The 23,044-nt window shown below is 44.6% G+C and overlaps 1 long non-coding RNA gene across 1 annotated transcript; it reads left to right on the top strand.

Annotated features, from left to right (window-relative positions):
• Positions 1-957: 957 nt before the first annotated feature.
• LOC143694112 (uncharacterized) lies at positions 958-22,053 on the top strand. Its single transcript, XR_013182341.1, has 3 exons — positions 958-1,215; positions 19,258-19,329; positions 20,748-22,053. It is a non-coding gene; the product is annotated as an uncharacterized LOC143694112 (long non-coding RNA).
• The last annotated feature ends 991 nt before the right edge of the window (positions 22,054-23,044 follow it).

Below are 23,044 nucleotides of genomic sequence, written 5' to 3'. Positions count from 1 at the left end.
TGAAGGGCAGCAGCATCTTCTTAGAACAAAGGCCTGGGAGGACCAATTAACTCTATTCCCTTTTCCATAGCAAAGTGCATTGCAATACCCAGTTCACAAGCTCCACTTTAAAAGCATTACTAGTTTTTGCCTCACTAGTCCTCTCAGCAGAGGTTGCTCAAAGGTCAAATGCATTTGTGGAAAACTTCTGCTCATTTACCACTTTTCAACATTGTCCTGTGCCTGGAACAGCTGCTCTCCCAAGCTGATATTTTCCTCCTGCCGTGTTTTGCTGAAACCAGACTCAAGAGATAGGATGTTGTAGTCCTTCCTTGTATGACAGCATCTCTTTAAACTCCCCAGGAAACTCCTTTCTCTGCCTGTTGGATTCACCTTTCCTGAACATGGCTTGACTAGGGTTGAATGCAGCCTGCTAGCCTGAGTTTCACTGCAGCTGATACCCACTATTCTTTAGATGTCTGAGCATCTGAACAGTTTTTTTCTAATTCCTTGAAGAGCTACTCACATGTATCCTCAGAAAACCTGGACTCACTTCCTGTTCCCTTAGGAATATTTCTTTCCAAAGGCTTCATTCCAAAGGCTTTTCATTTCAGAGGTGAATGCAGAACGGGTGATTAACTCATGAAATTTACCTTATCACAGCTGCTGTCATCTGCTTTCCTGTTCCCACCAGGATAAAGTCCCATTGAGATGAAATTCTTTTTGTGTAAAGTGAATTCTCAAGGAAGGCAGCTTTGGACAGTTTTGGCTGAAGCAGGCAGCAGATTACAAGCCTGTGTTGTATTTTTGGCTGTGCTGCTGATTTGATATTAAGCATTCAGCAGGTCATTCCTTCTCTGTGTCCCCTCCATCCATATTTCTGTTTTGTCTGCTCACACTTTTATGGTCCTTGGGGCACCCGCTCTTCACTATAAAGCACAGAATAAAGCCCAGCACAATGGCTCTAGGATTCAGTGACTAATTGCTGCTGTTTTAAATACTAATAATTGCAATTCAACAAAAAAATTGTTTTTGAAGTAGGAATTCTGCTCTCATCCCAGAGGCTGATTGCTCTGACGTTATCAGTGCACATTTCTAGTTTAGCTTTACCATTTCAGTCCAAAGCTGTAATACTGCATCATGGGAGCTCAGGGCTTTAAGAATAGCATCTTTCCTATTCACATCAGACCATTCAGCATGTAATCTTTTTATCTCCTGCTGCAAATGCTTCTTGTGGTGAGTCCAATCTTCTATTTCAGCATTATTTGAAGTGATTAGCTTTGACAGATTCTTAAATTTTGACTCCCCAAACTTGATTTTTTGAGGTATCGAGTTTCATGATACATTTCCCCCCAGATTATGATCAAAAATGGAGCAGTGATTGTTGTTTGTTTGAAGCTGAATCTTATTTCCCTTTAGGCATCTGAATAAGGCAGTTTTCTGGAGCTTGATACTCACAGAGGAAACACAAGATTAAGAGCTTAATCAAACTAAGAAACAATGCCTGGCAGGAGCCAAATACCTCCCAGTCTCCTTCTCAGTATCAGCCTGTGCTTAGAATTCTTTGTAACAAAATTCCTGGTCAGGAACTTTCCAAAGAAGGCTTTTCTTTTTAATGTTTTCATACCCATCCACTGTTTCAGGGATAAACTATCTGAGTTGAAACTTGTCCTTGGGGGAGGTTGGTTGTCATTCAGCACTTAGCTGTGTATTTTTTGCAATTGCTGAAACTGAAGAGGGAGACCCATCCCCTGGTAGATTCATATCAATGCAGGAATAGAAGAATATTTGCCCTTCAAAAAACATCTGAGGATGGAAAAATATATTTACTATACATATTTATTCTGAAATATATCTCCTATTGAAGACTGCAGGCTGATTTCCATCTCAAATGAACACAGACACTTGTACTGGCCTGTAGGGACGTTCTGTATCTATGTGGTCTTCTTATTCCAAAGAACTTGCAAATATCTTTACAGCCCATAGATATGTGATCCAGACATTAGTCCTCTCTATACACAGCAGGATTTACTTTAGGAAATTCACATCTGGTATGAAATGTGACATCTGTGTAACAGTCCAGAGAGAGCTTTAAGGTTCTCCAGAATAAAAAAAAATTAAAAAGAAAAAAAATTTAAAATTCCATCCCAAACTGCAGTTAAAGTCTGTGAGACTGGAATATGACCAGGACATAAGCAGTCTGACCACTGCTGTTTGAGAAGGTGCTTGCAAATGACCATAAATTATGAGTAGCCTGGTTTTCTGTCTAATCAGAATTTAGAAGGTATATTGATACCTGAATGTCAGTCTCCTATTAAAAATATGATTACGTTTCTGAGGAAAGAAAATGGTAGAGTTATGTCAAGCAGCAGGAAAAGAAACATCTACTTTGTAGGAGCTAGGCTAAAACTGGTCACTAGCTTGCACTAACACTGTAAACTGGGGTCCAGAAGGCAGCCAAAATGATGGGGTTTATTAAAAAAAAAAAAAAAAAAAAAAAAAAAACCAAAAAAAAAAACAAGTTGTGTCTTTAAATGGGAAATGAGAATTGTGGTAAAACAATATATTTCTAACATTTTGAAAGTTACTCTGTTCATCTTTTGGAGTGTAGGAGGTGGGATAAGTCTTTATCCTCCTCTGAAATGGATGATAGTTCCTTTTGCAAAGGACAGGACAAAAGGCTGCACTTTATTTTAATCATCCCTCTGACTCTAGCTGGTACTGACAGCCACCTAATCAGGAGCCCACAAGAATGAAATCTTCCACTTACCCACAAAAAAGCTACAGCTGTGATAGTGGGAAGGTACCAGGAGAGGACTGTGGAGGAAAATGCTTAGACCAAGTGAAAAAGGTACTGTTCATAATACATTTGAACCACTCAATTCCACTGAAAATTATACTGGGGGGCTGTGATGTTGGCATCTGGCCATTGTGTCAAGAATCCTCTCCACTTTGCCTCTATTTATGTCACTCAATGAAAAATCCATCAGGCAGGAAGCACTTCCAGTTACTAAGGACCAAGGCTGTGTTTGAATGAGTGGCTGCCAGGGGAAAGTATTTGCACTCCCTAAATTCAGTATCTTTTGTAAGGATCCTCTTAAACCTGTAATCTCTGCATTGTTGAAGGTTTGATTACTACTCTTCAAAAAAACCAAAAAACACCTTCAGTTTTAATATGACTATTTTTAGCAAATATCTATAGTGAGGGAAGAAATTTGTCAGCAAAGCCCAGCAGTGTTAGGTGAACAGAAGATACCATCAGTTCAGCATCTAGACAGCATCAACACCCTGGCAAGCATTCCCCACCTGCTGGACCAGTATGGTCTGAAATGTGTGTTTTCAAATCCAATGGCCACTTGTCTCTGGCAGGTTTGTCCTGCACTCTGTCCACAGTCAGGTCCCCTAATCCCCTCCCTTGCCGTGATACTGACGAGTTTCTGTACCTGCAGTGAATCAGATAACAGGGTTAGGTAAAAAAAAAAAAAATCTCAAGAGGTTTTTTTCTCTAAACCAGTGTACTGAAGGGGTCAAATGAGCCCCAGTTCCATCAGGAAGGAGGGGAGGGAAAATAGTAGCTGCCACACACCTGGACATCTGGACACTCTGTGGTGATGGCCACATGAGTCTCAGCCAAAGGCTGCAGTTAGGGTTTGGGAGAAGGTTAGGATTAAAAAAGCCACAAAGCCTGGAGCTCCAGGAATACTGGAAGTGCAAAAGTCATGGCAAGGGGAGCATGGCACTGCCCCAACATCGCTTCCTCTTGCACCTTGACTACCCATGGTGGCAGAGCAAAGGAGAGAAATCTCCCTTAAAGAGTGGTATCATCAGAAGTTGGGTGAGCTACCTCAGATTGTGACCAGGAAAATGCCTGCAAAACCCCTTGTTTCCTGACTTACTCCCACTCAGCATTCTTCTGATATAGGTGTTGGGAAATACATACGCAGATGAAATTGACTGAATGAATAGATTTATTTCTAATGGATTAATTGTTACTGGCTTGTGAATTAAAACCTCCATGGAGACAGAACATAAGTTGCCCTTGGAGTCCTTTCAGAAAGCAAAGTTGGTCCTTGGATTCTAAAAGGTTGTGAAACCATCCTAAGGACATTTCTGTTTGAGAAGTTTAGGTCTGATGGCTCTACACAATAAGTCAGTGGAGCCGTTTCTTTGCTGGTCTGAGTAAAGTGAGAGCGTCAAGGAGACGCCCAGGTAAGAGGAATGGAAAGGACCATGCCAACAAAAGGTAATAAGTCTGGGTCTGACGGAAAAATCCCTTCAGTCTGATATTGAAAATAGGGTTTAATATTCACTGATGGCAGCAAAAATATCCCAGGATGGCAGAGGATACACCTGGAAGGGACACTGCCAAATTAGGCAGAATAACTCAAAGCCACATGGAGTGTGAAACAGAGCAGAAGCCATGTGTGGAGATGGGAAGGAGGCCTTAAACAGGTGTCCTTTATATACGTGAAAGTCCTGGATAGAGGAGCTGAGTGGAATCTTGTACAATTGCACTCTTGTACAATGTGTCCTCTGGTACATTGGGCCTCTGATCACTCATCTTCCCCCTAAAATTTGTGTTCCAGAGGTTCCTGTGATCTTTAGTACCCTCACCTCATCCTCTTCTGAACCAAACCAGCCCGTTCACAAGTCCTTGTCCTTCCTATGCTAGAGCTCAGATCAGCTCAGTACCTTGGTACAGACTAACCATTTTTATTTTGTGGTTGAACTGATTTCCCTTCAACTTAGTGAGTCAAATCTGCAAACCAAGGAGTCCACTGTGTGTCAGAGTACCCATGAGATGCTGCTGGGGGTTGTGGCTTTTCACCTTTACTGAAAGTGATACCCTGAATCCATGGCAGTACTGGTCATATGTTCTTGCAGCTGCTGCCATGACACAGAGTACTTTTGTGAATTTAAACAAAGGGATTAGACAAAGAATCAGCTAACCTAAAGTGCAGCACTGTTTTGTTAGAATTAAAACCTTTCTACATTTTTCACTAGATCTTTATACTTTGTTTAAAAATACATTGCTTAGATATTTAATTTTCACTTTGACATGTTTCTGGCAGCTTTTTTTTTCCTGCCTGTAAATATAGGACACAGTGCTATCTAACCCTTCTTTGGTTCTACATTTCCAAGCAATTGTTGGTCAGGCTGGGGCCTATACTGTCCCCTTATCCTACTGAGACAACATTGTTCTGTGGTCACCCTAAGCCAAGAGCCAGCCAAGTGCTGCTTCCTTCTGCTGAAGAGATCAGGCTTGTACAACAGCAACCTCTGCACAGCCTGACTCCTTATTCCTCTGCCTGAACCACTCAGGCAGGACAGAACCAAGTGTAAATACTTGTACGATGAAGTGGAAACTGCATGAAGGTGTTGAGTCTCTCTGACATTCCCTAGAACTGGACTTCATGTGTTCCTAGTTGATATGTTTACAAGGAAATTATTTTCATGGGTTAAAAGCTAGAGGAGCTTAGATGCTTACTTTCTTAACCCCATTTTCATGGCTTAGAAGCCTGGGGAGCCTAGAGCAAAGACTTGAACATGGTGTGGCCCTCACTGTGGAATCATTCTTCCTATCTGAGTATACCCAGAGCTCTCTACCTGTTTTGTTGTTTTCACTGGAAAAGCATTCATAAAATGAAAGGGTATCCATGAGAAACAGGGAACTAAAGGCAGAGTACATAGGACACAGCCAAAGCCAGAGAAAGTGACTGGATCAATGGTAACATTGGGGATTTAAGGATTTTGATCTCATGTTGAGAGCTGAGAAGGATGCTCTCAGCTTACTGACAGAGGAGAGAGCATGAGAACAACTCACTGTGTGTGCTTAGTAGCAATGCTGATTTACTCTAGCTGAGGATCTACACAATTATTCCTCTATGCAGAGGAGAAACAAGAGCTTGCAATAACTCTCTCCAATTAGCTCTGGAGAGATGAGTACTATTTGTTCCCCCTCCTGTCAGAAAATTCCCCTATGTTCCTTGCCCAGATGTCTCAAGCCTCCTCCTGTGTAATGCTAGAGCAATCCTGTTATGTGATGACAGACACATCCAGCATATCAGGGAGGATGGGGAAGGGGCTGCAGTGGGACACAGCAGCTGTGGAGCCTGGTGTACTTCCTGTGGCAGTGTGGTACCGCAGTGCCTCTCCCACCCAGGCACCATGGATCAGAAGACACTCAGCTCAGGACATTCAGCTCTGTCTGGCCCAGGAAGGCTTTGGGGAAGGAAATAGCCAGAGTATTGTGTCCTACACACAAGGTATGGGACACCTGGCCTTTTGCAAGGAAGAGTGAGGCAATTTGAGTTTCACATTTTAATCACCAGCCTCTATTGTCATGCCTCCCACCACGACTGCTTGCAAAAGTATTCCTTTATCCCTAGATATTTTCTGTATCCTTGAGGAATATCTAAAATATGTGGGCTTCCTCCAGCCCTGTGGGTGAGTACTCTTTGCCATGGATGTCTCTTCTCCTTAAATATCACAGAAGAACACAGACATGAACAAAAACATGTCTATAGTAGTTTACTGTGGAAGGCAGCCCAAGAGGTAAATAATAGGAGGGAGCACAGGTCCCCATGGGCTCAGAAGATCTGCTTGGCTCAAACTGCTGTGACATCTCAGTGCTGTGTACCTCCACCAGATGCTTCTGTCCCTGAGCAGCATTAGAGTGATGGATGGCCATTTGTTCTGGTTTGAAAGTAAACTGGCAGGAGAAATGAACCCCACTCTATCGCCTTAAGAGAAATTTCAGGTCAGAGTTAACAATTTACGAGAGAGACTGCAATAAATGCAACAATACAGAGGAAAAACTAACTTAAATTCACCAAGTCAGAGTATAACCTGTTGGTTAGGGTGGTTGCAGTCCTGTTGAAAGCAATGGCCCTGTGAAATTTCTAGTCCTCCTCTGGATCCGTTGGGGGGTGGGGTGGGGTGGTAGGGGTGTCCTCCAAACTCAGAGATTTTACAGCCTCAGGTTCAGGTGGGAATGCTCAGTATCTCCCCCAGGGCAGGGAGTTTCACAGTGGAATGATGTAATCCTGTTAATCCTGGGGTACTTTGGGAGTCCTTGATGGTACAAGTGCTTGCAGCTGTCTATTCTGGTGGTGTCCTTGAGTTCATTATGGCCCATTAGAAGAGATGATCCGTTCAGGATGGGTGGAACTGTGCTGGTGCTTCCCCCCCCCAAAGGAGTTATCACAGCTGAGTCATTTGTGAAGAAAATGAACACAAATGAACACTACCCTGCCTTGCAGAGCCTCTTTTTCCTTATATCATTAAACACCCAGCTTGTAGCCTGAGGTGTCCGGTGTGCCCTGGGCAGCTCCTGCAAACCATTAATAGTTCATCAGAAATTACCCAAAGAGGAGCAGGATACACAGTTTTGTTACACTCCTGTAGCACTACACTGGCACTCTACTTCTGTAGCCAGGACACAATGAAAAAGGGAAGAGGGGAAAACTAACTGCAAGTTTATAAGATGTTATTTCCTGAAACCCTTTCCTAGATTTCCTGATCTTTATGTTTTAGTGCATACCTGTCTCAGTTTTCCTTTGCTGCCTGCAGAGACAGCCCCAGTTCTCTTTCACAGTTCAGCTCTGTTGTGTGCCATGGGCCTGGCACTGCCACCTGGCCACAGGGAGCTGGCTTAAGCCCTGGGCTGTGAAGAAACTCAGCCAGTGTCTGAACACAGAAGCTTTACCTTCAAGAAGCATGGTGTTATCTAGGGGCAGAAGTGAATTTGAGGGGTATGGTTTGTGTTTCCAGTGTGTTGTTCACATGGAACCACAGGGAGTACACAGCACTTCACATCTCCCACTCCAGGGTGTGCATGGGCTCTGAGGAGCTTGGCTTCTCTGGCCACCACAGGCACAGCACTGGAAACACAGCCTGCTTCATTGCAAGTGAGATTAAGAGCTCACAGTCTGCTGGCAGTCTAATGGGCAAAAAACTTGAGCCAGTGATTTGGACTTCACCCTCTCCCCATTCCTGTTCAGCCAGCTTCAAAGCCATGTGGCTCAGCTGGCTGAGCTTAACCCTCTGCATGCCCATCTGCATAGACTCTGGCTCTGCTTTAAATCACTTCTGTTCATTCAGTTCCTTACTGGGCTATGATGAATTAGTGTGGCTTTACTGTCACCAGAGAATACATTCATGGTTTATTTTGGTTGTTCCAATTAACTCTTTCTCTCTTTCCCCTCAGCTCCTCTCCTGGAGCCTTCTGCACTCCAGGTTTTCCTCCGAGTTCTTCCCTGAGTGCTTGTGACAGCCCATTTGTTGAATTTAAGCACCTACAATGAGGAGGTGGCTGGAACCAGCTGTACCCCTGCTCAGCCATTCCCACCTCTGCCCTCTGTTCTTTCCTCATATAGCCCTTGCTGCATCCCATGCCTCCTCCTGGCCTCTCACCCCAGCACAACTAGATCAACTGGAAGATGTTTTGACAAGCACTAAATGGAACTACTTGCAAAACTGGGTCAAAATCAACAAATAATTTTGGCTGAGGAAAAAAAAAAGTTGTGAAGAGAAGGAGGAATTTTGAAAATGCCATGCAATGTCACTGAGACATGTGCAAAATGAGATGTTCCATTTTGGAAAAGCCTAAATCACATCAAAGATTTTCTGACTGACTTCAGACTTTCAAACAGCATTCCAATCACTGGATTCCAAAACAGTGGGTTTTGATAGTTGACTAGCAGTTTTGTATTAAAAAAAAAAAAAAGTAAAAAAGGTTGCAGAAGATTCAGAAGACAACGTTTTCTCTTGGCCTGAGCAAAAAGGCTTAAAGATGACCTGAAACACCTTTACTTTCTGGTTTTCACTTTTTTATTTTGAGAAAAATATATGTAAAACTTTCTACTTCAGTTTGACCCAAACACTCCCTCTACCTCTCCAGTATTCATCTCAGTAAAAAGACACACTAAGAAGGATCCTCTTTCACTCAGTCCAAGCCACAGCCTTTACTTCTATTTTAAACAGAATTTTGTACAGCTTCTTTCATCTTTGGCAACAGGGGCAGCTCCCCAAGACAGATTGGCTTTGCTGGGCTAACAGTAGCATTTGAAAATCCACCCAGTAGGCACATCTAGAGTATAAATATAATGTAAAGAGATTTGAAGTTAATGTAATGCACTTTTAATGCATCCAAGCCTAGAGGTAACAGCTTTCAGCACAATGCCTCACTCAGAAAATTAAGCCACTCCATTGAAGTTTGGAATTGAAATGGAAATGATCTTCCTCATTTATCCATCATGACACCCTCACCTTAAAAAAGCTTTGGTCATCAAGAGAAAAGATGGGATGTATTCTTTAATTCTGTTTCCATTACGCTGTCAGGTAATTTTCATGGAAATTCGGAGAAATCACTTGGGAGAGAGCCCAGGAAAAGAAGGCAAAGGAGGATGGATTTTAAGGGGTTTATAGGAACTTTAAAGAGAAGACTCTGAGATTCATTTCTGAAGTGTGGTGCCACTTCCTCCAGCCAGGAAAAGCCATAGCAGTGTCCTGGCATTCCAAGGAATCAGGTCAGGACCTGCGGTGCAGGGCATGTACCTGATCTGGCTTGGCCAAGGGCATTGTTGCTCAAAACAAGGGTGACAAAGGGCAGCAAAGCACCCAGAGCCACAGCCATACCCCGGGTGCCATGTCCCCAGCTGGTGCCTGCCCACCCCAGGGCTTGCAGGCTGTCACTGCTCTGCTCTGTCACAGCAGTGACTTGTGCTATCCCATCTGCATCCCATTCTGCACATCAGGGATTGCAGTGTGGGCTCATCTTCACCACACAAAGGTGTCAGCAGGAAATGTGACTTCAAAGGCTGGAAATGCCCCGCCACGAAGCCAGGAGCCTGACTGCAGGGTCTGAATCTGGCTCAGAGCCGAAATGTGCAATCCTCTGAACCATTTGTGGCATTTCTTCTCCTCCAGCATCTCTTTGGTGTCTCTCATCACTGCCACTTGATAATTAGCATGCTTATTGTGGGTTGCTTGCTTTTGAAATGTGGTAAGACACACAGTTCTGGAAAAAGCCCACTGACAAACTTGAAACACCTGTAATTATCCGCAATAATAGCTACAACTTGGGTCCAATGGCAGGGAGCCACGCTATTCCACGGTATTGCATCCTCTGCCTATGAGCAGGCAGATGTCCCCCGCCCCCCAAAGCACCTTCCCCACAACCAAACTGCACTTGGCTCTCCTCAGCAAGGAGTGCTCATCACTGCCAGGCAGCAGCACCATTTCCACACCCCGCTCAGAATGTGCCTGTTGCTACAGGGGATGATTGAGTACAGCTGCCAAAAATCACCAGGGAATCTTTAAACTCCACAGTTAAGATAATTTCACTGCCTTCCTTGTCATTTCCTTGTTAGATCTGAATCTGTAGGACTCAGTCAGGGCCCGCCCCATCTTTCTCACCAGGCCCACAGTGCTGAAATCAAATGTGAACACTGTGAAGCCTGAATCACTGAATGTCTCCTTAATGAAACTTCAGGGCACAGGCAGTATGGCACAGAAAACCACTTCTGGAGAAAACAAACATTGTGTTTTAACCAGCACCAGCCTCCCTGCCTGATAAGGAGGACACCAGTTTGTAGGTTCTTCCATGTTCTTCCAACCTACGCATCAGCCCCGGCATCCTTGCTCAGATCACACAGCATCTGCACGATCTGAATCACACAGGCAGGGCTTATTCATTGTCACATGGCTGGGGAAACCCACACTCATCACTTGACATATCTGCAACTCAACCCAGGACAACAGAGAGACCCACGATTTAGGCAGCAGTTGGAAGCTCCCTCTCTGGTAGCTCTCGTGGCACCTGATGAAGCTGCTCAGGCCTCCAGGAAGTTCTGTACCAATGAGTGCACCAGCCATATCAGCACAAAACTGAACATCCTGAAAAATGCTTTATCTGAAACACAGAAGAGTAACAGGAAAGTTGAACCCAAAGAGCAGAACATTCTCTGCCCTCATCTGAAAGGGGCAGCAACACTCTCTGATCAGCCTAGAAAAAAAGAGCTCATCTCTACCTTAAAAGGGCAACCAGCCTGCCTGCTCACTCCTGGAGGTGCACCCATAAACCCTCCCTGCTCCTTTAGCTGGATCCAGCTGCAGTGTTAACAGGGGCTAGGCTCTTGGGCTGATTCTTGTCACCTGTGTCATTCCTCATCATTAATTTAAAAATACTGGTCAACTTCATTCCTCTCTGCTAGGTGCAGCTTTCTGTGAGCCCACAGAGTAGTTACAGCTCAGGCTATGCTTCACAGTGTGGTGAAAGTGCAAGATGGAGGAGAAGATGAGGCAGGAGTTCTACACTTGGCATTTGCAACATTTGCCCACCTGTGAAACACAGTGATCTGTAAAGGGATGGTGACATTTCTTCATCACCCCTGAGATAATGTCTGTGCCTCTGGGCTTGCCTTGCTCACATCTGAATCACCCCATGATGGTTGCTTGCAGTCCCCTTCCTGCTCTCTGCCAGGTTCTCACCTGAGCTTAGGAGCAAGTGAAGACATTGTCCCGTGTGTGCACACAGTGGTGACCACTGTGACACCTCTCCTGTGGCACCCTGCCAGTGCAGGGCAGCCTTTGTGACCATGTGTGTGTGTGAGCAGATGTGTGACCATGAAGGGAGCAGAGGGTTTCCATCAGGGGTGACACAGTCCCTCAGCTGACCAGGGCCAGCCACCATGTCAGAGGGAGGCAGTGAGGGACAGAGGCAGGGAGGGATGCTCCTCACTGCATGGATTAGGGCAGGAGGCTGGGAGGGTGGTTGGCCACTCTGTACCTGCCTGTCTTGGGTCTGCAGCCATGTGGCAGCAGATACTCTGCATGATCATGGCCCTTATCTTGGAGGGGCAAGAGGGGCCAAAGTGGTGATTGGAGGTGCCTTGGCCCTGCAGCCCATGGAGCTGGGGCTGAGCTATGAACCCAGGCTGGGACCTCCTGCCTCTCTTCCACAGCCCCCTGCCACTGTCCTGGGTCCTGCTGGACACCAGTCCAAACCTCAGCTCTGGCTCTTGGACCACACTGGGTCTTTGACCATCCATCCTTGCAGCCAAAAGCACTTTGGAACGTGGTTGTTTAGGCACCTGGCTAAAACATCATGGCAAAGGAGCAAATCATGTCACCCATCCTCTTAACAGAATTTAATATATATGGTGTGCATGCATTTAATGGTCCAAACTCAGATCCATCAAAATAAACAGAAACAGCTGATATTTGACAGCTGTTTCTGCAGATGGCATAACTAAATTTTCTTATCCTTTAATGTTTGTCTTTAATAGAGAAACATTGTTTAATTGCACCTTATTTGCAAGGCAGATTAAATTCATTTTATAAAATAACCAGTGCAAAATTCCTTTACCTAAATTATCTGTAGATAACTTTTGATTCTTTATCTCTGTTTCTTCTCATTACTTCTTTTCCCCCGCACATTACCTTAAAATGTAATTTTTCCTTTGTTCACCATACTTCTCCCTCCCTCCCTCCCTCCCTCCCTCCCTACCTCTCTGCCTTCCTCTCTTTTTCACTCATGTTTTGTGAGTTTCTTACTTTATTTTATTGAAACAATAATAATTTTAAAAAAGAGAGTGGATTTATTTAGTGTTTTTCATCTCGCTGTCCCAAGGAAATAAGACATGAGACAAGGCAGTCTGACCATCAGTCTCCCGAGTTTCTACAGTGAAAGTCTCAAACATAACCAATTCTTACAAGTTGCATGAAAACCAATGCCCAAGTGAAGATATTCAAGCTAGGAATGTGCTGAGGGGGAGGCCACAGCATAAATTTAACAGTTATTTTTCCTGTTCAGTATGCAGTCAAGCCAAACTGCAAATGGAGATCAGACACATGATCACTGTGTTGTTTGGGCTCTTGAGTGGATATAGAGACAGGGACAGTGGGTACAATTTTACAGGAACTCACATTACATTCTTTCTGCTGTTCACTGCACAACTTGCTTTCTGAATTTCCTAGAAGACATTTTATTACAGTAAAAATAAACAAAACCTCTGCTACATCTGGTTTATGAGGGGGGAAAAATGCTGGCACTGAGAAAGGGAAAACATAGGAATGACAGAACATAGAGAAAAAGGTTGTGGGACTAAATGCTGCCTCAGAGTTGTGAACAAAGAAACTGTTTCCTGCTGTTTCATTCCTGTTTTGTTCAAAGAAAGAGGGTTTCATATACCTTCAGTGTAAATAAAGCAGGGCTGCAATAAGAAAATACATGGCTCCATTATTACCTTTTTCCCCCTAAATGAAGCAGCGCTCAAGACATTTAAAACTGGCTAAAAATACAAGTCAAAAAGGGATAATAGCTTTGTGAAGTGATCTAAAATGGTCCCGACATTGCACAGGCCTGGTGTGTGTGCTTTATCTTAACACTCCACTGGTGTTTATTTTATATGTGTTGTCACGTCAGAGCTCTGACAAGGCTGAGTTTCCATTCCCCAGGAAACACTTAACCCTCCCCAGACCAACAGCCCTGTCCCAATGAACAGAGATCAGCCTCCACCTCCTCCCCTTCTCTTGACCTTTCCCCACACCCACTGCCTCCCCCCACCCACAGCACAACTTCTAAGCAATCCTGTCCTCCAGTGGCACCCAAATTGCAGTGCTGATGGCTCCAGAACACTACAGTGGGCCTAGGAAATTCCCAGTTGTACTTTGAACTCTGAAATGTTAATACAGAAACCTTGGGTTCATTGTTTTTCCCTTCTGGTTTTGAATTTCCGTGTTGGTCTTTTTTGTTATATTTTTCTCTTTTAAGCTAAGAAGTCTCTCCTCTCCTCTCCTCTCCTCTCCTCTCCTCTCCTCTCCTCTCCTCTCCTCTCCTCTCCTCTCCTCTCCTCTCCTCTCCTCTCCTCTCCTCTCCTCTCCTCTCCTCTCCTCTCCTCTCCTCTCCTCTCCTCTCCTCTCCTCTCCTCTCCTCTCCTCCTCTCTCCTCTCTCCTCTCCTCCCCCTCCCCTTTTTTTTATTTTTGTCACCTAGTTCATGGCTCCTGGGGTCTGGGTTTTAGAAAAGCAACATCCCAGGCTACACCAGGCCACAGATAAAGGTTGTGATAAAGATTGAGTGGTACTGGCATCTGTTTTAGTACACTTATTTGTGATTCCTGCTCTTGTGGCTGTCCCTAGCTGTCAAAGAGCTTTCGCTTTTTTGACTCCCAACATCAGGCTCTTTACCCTCTTTGTGATGAAGAGGATTTTTGATGCCCAAAAAGAAAAGTATATGGATAAGAGCTTCATGACTCTGTCCAAAAAGAAGTCACAGATTGTTTTGCTCTCCAGATTGTTTCAATAACCTCACACAGATCTCGAGCTCTGGAATCCTGATATCCCCATTTCTCAGATTTCAGACGTCTTTTGCCTGCATAGGGCACTGTCCAGTGGCTGAGGCGTTAAGGAACTTTGCTTTATTGAATTGTATTTTCATTCTGTCTGTCTCTACTCTTCCCCACCCCACACCCCCTCAGGATTTTATAACCTCCATGCTCTATTTTGGCTAGTGATGTCAGAGGCAGAGCAGTTACCATGGAGAAGGGGACAGACTCCACTGAGATGGACACAAACATAGCCTAAATCTACAGCAAACCCGTGATTCATCAGCCAAATTGCGTGTCATCATTAATGACTTGCAAAAGGGGTCATTGATAATTTTTCATTTTAATGTATGTGGTGGTGGACAAGTTTATTAAAAACCTAATGAAAGACTGGCTAATGTTTACATCAGAAAAAGCCACAACACATGTTATTAATGAATAAGTGGAACAATATCAGGCACCCTCTCAAGAATGGTTACAAGAACATGGCTAAAGAAACCAAGCTGGGGGCTGGAAATTTTCACTAAAAGAAAACACAATTACTCATTGCATGCTAGGATCAATGTCACAATGATGCACACAAAATGCAAGGAGCTCCTTAAATGGTGAGGAGAGAACAAATCCAATGGCACTAGGTTGATTAAAGGGCATCTCTATGAGGATGCACTGATGTATTTCAAAATATTTCTGCTTTTCTTTCTGTTGTTTTGTTATTCCTGGTGTTTGGCTTACTTCTTAAGTTTTGCTTATTATGTGAAATATTTCACTCCTGCATAACCCTCTTTTCTCAACAGCTGTTTAAACTTTTTCCTCTTCCATCACTCTAGGAACATTTTCATAAGGTGAATGCTCCACAGTAACCTTTGCTTGCATATTTGCTCAGTACCAGGAGAGGCTCTAGGAACACCATTTGGCTCCAGAGCACTGTGACTTGCCATGTGTTCTGGAGCCAAGTAAGTGTCCAAGACTAGTGAAAAATCCTATATACTACCTAGATTTAGAAAAAGCAGTTCAGAAACACCAAGAAACCCTTTTTTGGTCATAGAATTTAGTACTGAGATGCTCTGCAAAAGTTTTCTATGAAAATAGCTTCACACATTATTTCATAAGAATAGGAAATATTCTCATTTTATAAATAATAACAGAGCTGAGAGTTATTTGTTTTCTCAATTTCCTTTATGATTGGGAAGATTTTTTGCTCACCATCAGGGTGCAGGGAGTATTTCTCTCTCTAGCAATACAGAGGCTAGGCTGAAACACCAAATTGAGCTCCAGCTCACAATCCAACATAGGCAGAACAGCATTCAGTTCATTCTTGTATAACTTTATAGTGTTTTGAAAACTGTCAAGTATAAATATGTAGTTAAAATGACAGCACAAAGAGCTCTCTTGAGCTCTGGATCTTGGCAAAAAATGTTCATTATTGCTCCAGTGGAATTTCTTGATGAGGTGTTGTAGTAGCTGTAGCTGGCTTCTTTGGTGGTTATTAAACACAGCACCCAGAAGCATCTCCTGGCTCAGGAATTCCTGTAACTCCTGATTTTCAGAAGGGTTCTTCTGAGGCAACACCACTTAGGACTTACCCTGCATGCTGTACTCTTCCTTCTGCAAAACTGCCTGCTGGAAGAGGCAAAGGAAAGTTGGATCTCAGGCTAGTAGCACCACATCTTTCTTTACCTTATATTCACCTATGCTCCACTGGCATGAATCACATGAACCTGCCTTGGAAATTATGGAGTTTTAGGGGCTTCCAGGCCTTCAGGACCCAGGATTCTGGAGAACACTCCTCCATGAGTACAGCATGTCCCTTGTCCCTACATGTCCTGACGCCTCTCAACTGGGCTTGTTCTCTGCCATGGAACAGAAAGTCCTGCTTGGGAGAAAGAGGTGTAACATCCTTCAGAAACACTTCCCACCCAGCCAGAGCAGGGAAAGAAAAAATGGAAGGAAAAAAAAAAAAGAAGAACCAACCAAACAGAATACTTCCAACTGTGCTGCAGTACAAAGGAATATCTTGTTCTTTTTGAGATCCATATGGGAAACTTAAAATGAATTGGTTTGCTTTATGGATTTTTAACTCTGAAGGCAAACAACCCCAGTATTAAAAAAAAATTGTGGAATGGGAGACACAAATCTGCAGTTTCAAGAGAAGAAGAAATACATCTCATTTTCCCCCATTTGTTTCCTTTCCTCATCTCTCATCTCCCAGCTAAGGGAGCACCCCTGCAGAGTGCTTTTAATTAAGCAAAACCCATTTGTTTAATGTCTGGAACTCAGGGAAGCAGGAGTAAACATTCCTGTGAAACACCAATGTAAATTTATTTAAGGGTGGGAGTTTGTAATGACCAAATCACATCTTGTACTCAAACTCCACTTAAATAATCAGATTGAGAGTGCCCAGAGACTGCCTGGAAGCTGTTTTTAGAAGAAGAAATGTTTTGTTCTGTTATCTGAGCTGTCCCAGGACAATTCTGCTGAGAGGATGTTGTTACCAAAGGGTGTCCTAAGTGGGTACTCATGGAATGACCCTCTGTGCAAACTGAGATAGACATGGAACATAGCATGACAAAATACTCTTGTGGAAAATCATCTCACTTGTCCCTTAATGTGTTTAGAAATTACCTATTTTATTCTTTCCAAGATGAATCTTCATTCAATCCATCTTCATGAGGCCATCTTCACCAATTTCCACACCTGGATTTGGTAGAAAATGAAGTATTGAAAATTAAAAAGTGGGGTTTTTTTCATCTGAAATTCTAGCATTTTTCTCTTTGAGAAAGCAAACAATACTAACATTAAGTTTTGCAAAAAAAAAAAAAAACTCCTAATGTTTTTGATTTCACTAAAATTTTCCATTTGTTGAACAGCCTTGCCTGCCAATAAAGACCCCTGCCTGTGCCTCCCTCCAGCCCTCCTCAGGGTGAGATGTTGCTGGCTGAAAGCTCTCAGGGCAAGGGTTTCCAAGAAGGGAGATTCACGGTGGCCTCAAAACAAATCTTCTGAAAGTGGTCACTGCTGTGTGTCCCAGCTTGCACACTCACCACAAATTGGCTTTGGCAAATCAAGTGTGGCTGACCTTTTTCTGAGTGAGTCATTTATTTCTGTGTACCTGTCATTGCCTACTCCAGCTCCAGCCTGATGGCCTCAATACTCAGAGGTGATGCTTCTCACCTCCCTTCTGATTTCAGGTGCTCCTGGGTGTTAATCAACATGCTTTCATCTCTTTCTGCTGTCTTCTGCTCATTCCTCTGGATGTGGGAGATATGCCACCACTGTTTCCTCAAAGCAGCAGAGTCTTCAGGCTTGGGCCTGGGTGCAAACCAGTCCTGAGAGGACATGCTGGCCCTCCTAGTGTGAGAGATGGGAGATCTGTTGAGGAAGGTTACTGGAAAACCCATTTTACCATTGCATCTCACACTGGGTGTTAGCAAGTGGTCACAGGTGAAGCCCAGAGCAGTGCACAGCCAAGCTGGCAGCCCCAGGGGTACACTCAAGAAGGAAGAATGCAGCCCTAGGGCACAAGAACAGCTCTGCCCTGGTTGCAAGAAGCTGGTATGGATCCAGTCCCACTGCCTCGGGGGTGTCATAGCATGCCTTGTTTGAGGACAGACAGCTTTTAGGTGGAGAGCAAATTTCCAGGAGAAGCTCCTGCTAACCAACAGCTAATCTCTCCATCCTCATCTGCCCCTTTTCCTTCTTTCTGGCACTGTCAGTGATGCCACCCTCTCTGCGCTGTCACACACGTACCAAAATCCTGTGTGACCTTCAGCTCCTTCCTCCCTCTCCTCCTTCCCTGACTTTATAACAAATTGCTGCAGTCACAGTTCAGCAGACCAGGGGTGGCAGGGCTTTGCTCCAGCCCTGGCACTGGGGCTGGTTCTGCACATCTGTACACGCACTATAAACAATGCTTTCTGCCAGTTGCTGAGACCAGAAAACAGGGATTCATTCAGTCACAAGCCCCCTATTAAAAAAAAAAAAAAAAAAAAAAAAAAAAAAGGAGAAATTGCAGCCATTTTCCTATTTTGGGATGTGGGAAATTGCAGGTCTCCCTGGTTATTTATGCTGGTAGTGTTTCCAGCCAGCAGTTCTCAAGGGTGTTGAGAAGGATCTACAGTGTCTTTTGGTTGAGCAGCACAGTATGAGTGCACACACACAAAAACTTGTGCACATATCAAAGCCCAAGCACCAAAACTGCAGGCAACCACGGAGCCACACTGCAGAAACCTTCCTGACAGGCCCTGTGAGGAACTGCCAGAGGTTATGGCACGTGGTCCTCTCCACCATCCTGGGAAAAATCCACATCACCACGCTGCTGATCAGGTCCCCTCTGGACAGAGTGAGTCAACTCTGAGCAATAAAGTATTAGCAAAGCAACCACCATGGATCCACTGGGACTTCTCTAGAAAACCAGTTCTGCTTCATTCCCACCAATTCAACTTTACTCATCCCTTCTAATAGAAACTACAACACGAGCAAAAAACACTAACCTAACATGAAACAGACCTTCCCTCCTTATCTGAGCACCCTACACAGATCCCACTCCCTGGAAGCCTCCACTGCTGAGGCAGACTGACTGCCTTGGGCTGGGGTACACACAATCTCCTTTCAATGCCCCGTTCTCACATGGTGACTGTGATACCCTTATAGTCTGTGCACTGAGAGGAGACAGACCCATTCCATGCAAAATAACAAAATGTGGTGGACAGGATCAAGGGCAGGACCATAATTTTGGTTAATGATGCTTCTCTATGCTTTTTCTTACATAGACTGAGAAGAGGTTTTTGTCTAAGTATATAAAGTGTGTGGCTCAGAAATATATTTAGCCCTCATGGCACAAAATTAACTTTCTAAATGGGGTTGCTGTAGGCTTGAGCACTTACTTGTCTAGTAAACTAGAACAATCTCAAATGTACTAATGACTGGATTTTATACAATTTCTTTGTTAGATAATTGTGACATTAATCTCCAGCAAAACTGCCTCAGACCTCAACAGGCTCAGATCAAGGGATCCATTTGAAGTGAGTATTTTGAGTGACCTCACATTCTTTCCATTTATTTTCCAGATCCCATCTTCATCTGCTGGGTATGTACCACACCTTACACCTTTTCATCTATTGGCATGGCTCTGTACAAACAGCAGATAAGAAAGAGTAATTAGGTGGAGGGGCAAGAGGAGCTCCGTGAGGGGTGAGGCTCATAGCCCTGCAGTCCCAAACATCATGGGCAGAGCCCAGCTGCAAAGAGGAACTGTCACCAGCCATGGGACTGACTCCCTGTCAGTCTGCTGCAGTGTGGAGGCCAAGAGAAGAAAAGGCAGGTGTAGGAGTGGAGGCTGGGGAGCTGGGACTGAGCTAAGCATGCCATTACAGAACAGCCAGATTTCTCTGCCTGCCTCCTCAGAGGCAGCTGTGTGTTTTGTCTGAAGCCAATCTCTCACTGGTGTGCTTGAGAGCAAGCACTGAAGAGCCCCTATTGTAAAAGCCACACAAAAACACAAAGGAGAGAGCCCAGAGTAAAAAATATTTCCATAATAAAACTGTCAGGGGAAAATGAGAGACTAGAAACCTTTGTACTGCTGAGTAATTAGGAACAGTGACTCCTCTCTCCAAAGCACTAGAGATAAACTGTCTCCTTGGAGAGGAGCATTTGGGGTGAGATGCAGACATGGACCAGGGGAGTAGATGACCCAGGGAAGAGTGCCCAGGAGCTGCAGGGGATGGATACGTGGCTTGAGCTCCTGCCAAGGAGCTCAGAAATTCCCACTTCCTTGTGGGCTTCCTGATGCTTATCCCACAATTTCTCCAAATTAGGTCACTCCTACACAGCCTAGAAGTCAGAGCAGCCAGCACTGGCCCACCCAGGGCAATGGGGAGGATGCTGAGGGTGATGAAGTAGTGTCCACATTCCAGTGGACAAGGGGCAAAGAAAAGTCCCAGATGACGGTGGGATGTGCTCTCTGAGTCGTGGCCCAGCCTAGGTGGGAAGTGCTCGTGTCACTGTGCTCTGTGCACGCACTCAGCCCAAGCTGGCACACGGGCACCCGTCCGTGGCCTCGCTGCACCCATAGTGTGGTGGCTCCTCAGCTGAGGTGTTTCTCTGCCAACAGAGGAGAGTTGACTTTGCCAAAGTCACATTTGCTCTGGCCAGCTGAGAGAGCTGCTCCCATGCTTAGCTTTCCACCAGCAAGGAATGAAATGTGGTGTCAGAGCCCCAGGTTATTTCTCAGCTAAGTACTGAGAATCTGCCTCCTTCTGTGAATGTCTGGGATTCAGTCTTCCCAGCACTAGACCAGTGCCTGTTCCCCTGCTGCACCTCACAGCCCTTTTCCTACCCACACTGCTTTTACCAGAGGGCTGGCTGGCTGTGACAGTGAAGAACAATAGCAGGAGATCACCAAAATTCAATTTCTCATCCTCCTTCTGCTCTTACTTCCCAGGTCACAGGAAGCCCTACCAAGAAGCTGCCAAACAAGAATCAGGCCCTTCTAGGGCAAATGGTGATAAACCATTTGCCACCACCACTCCAGATCTGGATGGTCTTAACAGACTCTCAGAAGAATTCGGTTCACATTTGGGTTTGCAAAGTGAGTCTGTCCAACAGGCACAGGAATACCTTCAGGCTGATTATTCCTCTTCCTCACTGTAATTAGGAGAAGGCATCTAGCTGATGCAGAAAAATCACGTTTGGTTCAGCTCACAGAGCTGTATGAAAAAGTCTGTGTTCCCTGAAAGCCACTCATGCACCTCATGGCTCAGAAGAAAGACTGTGGTTCTAGCAAGAGGACCCATCCCTTTGAACAAATCACCTGCTGTTTTTAGCCCAGACACTGAGACATAGAAGTACACCAAATGAAATAACAGATGAAACACAGATGTGGAAACCAAGACAACCAAGAACTGATGGAGTTCAAATGACAGAAATAACCCTAACAGATCAATACCAGACTAGGCAGCCTGGAAGAACGTGTGGTCTCAAATACTCGTCTATCAGACGGAGAGCAGAAGTTACTTTCATTTCAGAAATGATGAAGTCATTCACATGCCAGCTATAAAACACAAATGCCAGACCCTTGGCATTGTGCAGCTACCTGACAAAGGCATTAAGTTAGTTATACTCATTTGAAGCACAGTCTTTTTATATTTTCAAAACACCAAGTTCTGTGCAAGTATTCAGGCTGCCATGGCAACGTGGTACATTTGTTCCTGAGTGTCATTTCCCATCACAATTGGTTGGGATTTTTCTTCAGAACTTTGCCCAACTTCAAAACTTTGGTTGCTGAGGCAACACTTCTCTTTAAAGGGAAGTGATTGGCTCTGCCTATCTGTGCCAAGGCAAGGGCTCTTCTGTGGAGACCGGTGTGCTATGGCAAGGGTGGAGGTGTTAGGGAGGCTAAAAAGATATCCAGGGAAGCAGGGGGAGAGGAAGGAAGTGTGCTGAGAAGGGCAACACACACCTTCATGTGAGGCAGGTGGGATGGGCTCTGAGTGGGAGGCTCCAGGCTTAGCACAACGAGCTAATGTGCCACATTACATCAGTGAGGAGATTAAATGAGATCTCATTGAGAAAACACTTTGCCTTTGATATATCCCGTGAGGATCTCATGGAGATGCATAGTCCTCACAAGACCTCTGCAAGAAAGGAATTTGTCACTGGGCTTGTTTGACAAAAAAATTGATGGAGGCAGAGAGAGCTTGAATGAACTACTGAAGGTCATGCAGTAAATTAGCGGCTGATACAGGAATAAGCCCCTGGGGGTGTTATGTTTCATTTGTAAGATCATCATTTCTCTGATATTTAACTTATGCTTAAACAGAAACCAATTTTCCTTCTGCAGAGAAGCGCTGCAATCCCTTTTTCTTTTACTAACATATTACAGTGCTCACCTCTGCTATTTGTCAATGTATTTGGCTGAAATGCACTGAAGCAGGGATTACTTTCTTTCCAGATAGCGAGGCAAGGATCCAGACTCTTCCTGACATCCTGCTGCAATAAATGTGATTACCACTAATGAGCATAACAGATCTGAGCAACACTTTGGGAACCAGGTTAGGACTGGGAAGTGGGATTGCCTTGGCATGCTTTACACAAGACCTCCCCTCCCAGCAGCTCTCACTAGCCCTGTGTTTCCCTTGCCTCCACCAGCACCCAGTGGTGCCCTGGGCAGCCTCTCACTGTTCCTTTTGTGCTGCTGTCACCTTCACATGAGGGAGGCCACAAAAGGGGCCAGAGAAAGCTGAGAAATTAACTAGCAGAGAAGTTACAGTCATTTGGACTGTACAGGTTTCACCTACCTCATGCTGCTTGCTGTGACCCAGAACAGAACCATTCACATTCTCTTTATGTCATAAGCAGGTGGATGACATGCTTTAAACAAATTACCACTTCAACAGGAGCTCCAAAGCCCTTGGCTATTGCAATGCCTGTGAGCCAGCACCTTTTCCAGCCTGGAGGTGCACACAGGATGTGCTGCTGAAAAGCAAAGCCAATGAGTAAATATATTGGGTTGGTACCAGCAAAGGCTTGACCAGAGGGCACAACTGATTCATTAGGCCAGCTCTTGCCAGGTCTCCACTTTCCAGCCTGTATCTCAGTGCCCCAGTTCCAGACTCTGATGGTGACTCTGATGCCTGTGTATGGGTCACTGGAGATTAGGCTTTGATTTCTTTCAATTTCAGCATTTCATAGCTGACTGCATAAGCAGAGTCAGATACAAACCCACTGCCTGGATCTCCA

This window comes from Agelaius phoeniceus, chromosome 5 (genome assembly GCF_051311805.1).
Source record: "Agelaius phoeniceus isolate bAgePho1 chromosome 5, bAgePho1.hap1, whole genome shotgun sequence".
NCBI classification, from domain to species: domain Eukaryota; kingdom Metazoa; phylum Chordata; class Aves; order Passeriformes; family Icteridae; genus Agelaius; species Agelaius phoeniceus.
This window is presented reverse-complemented; position numbering and strand designations above follow the sequence as displayed.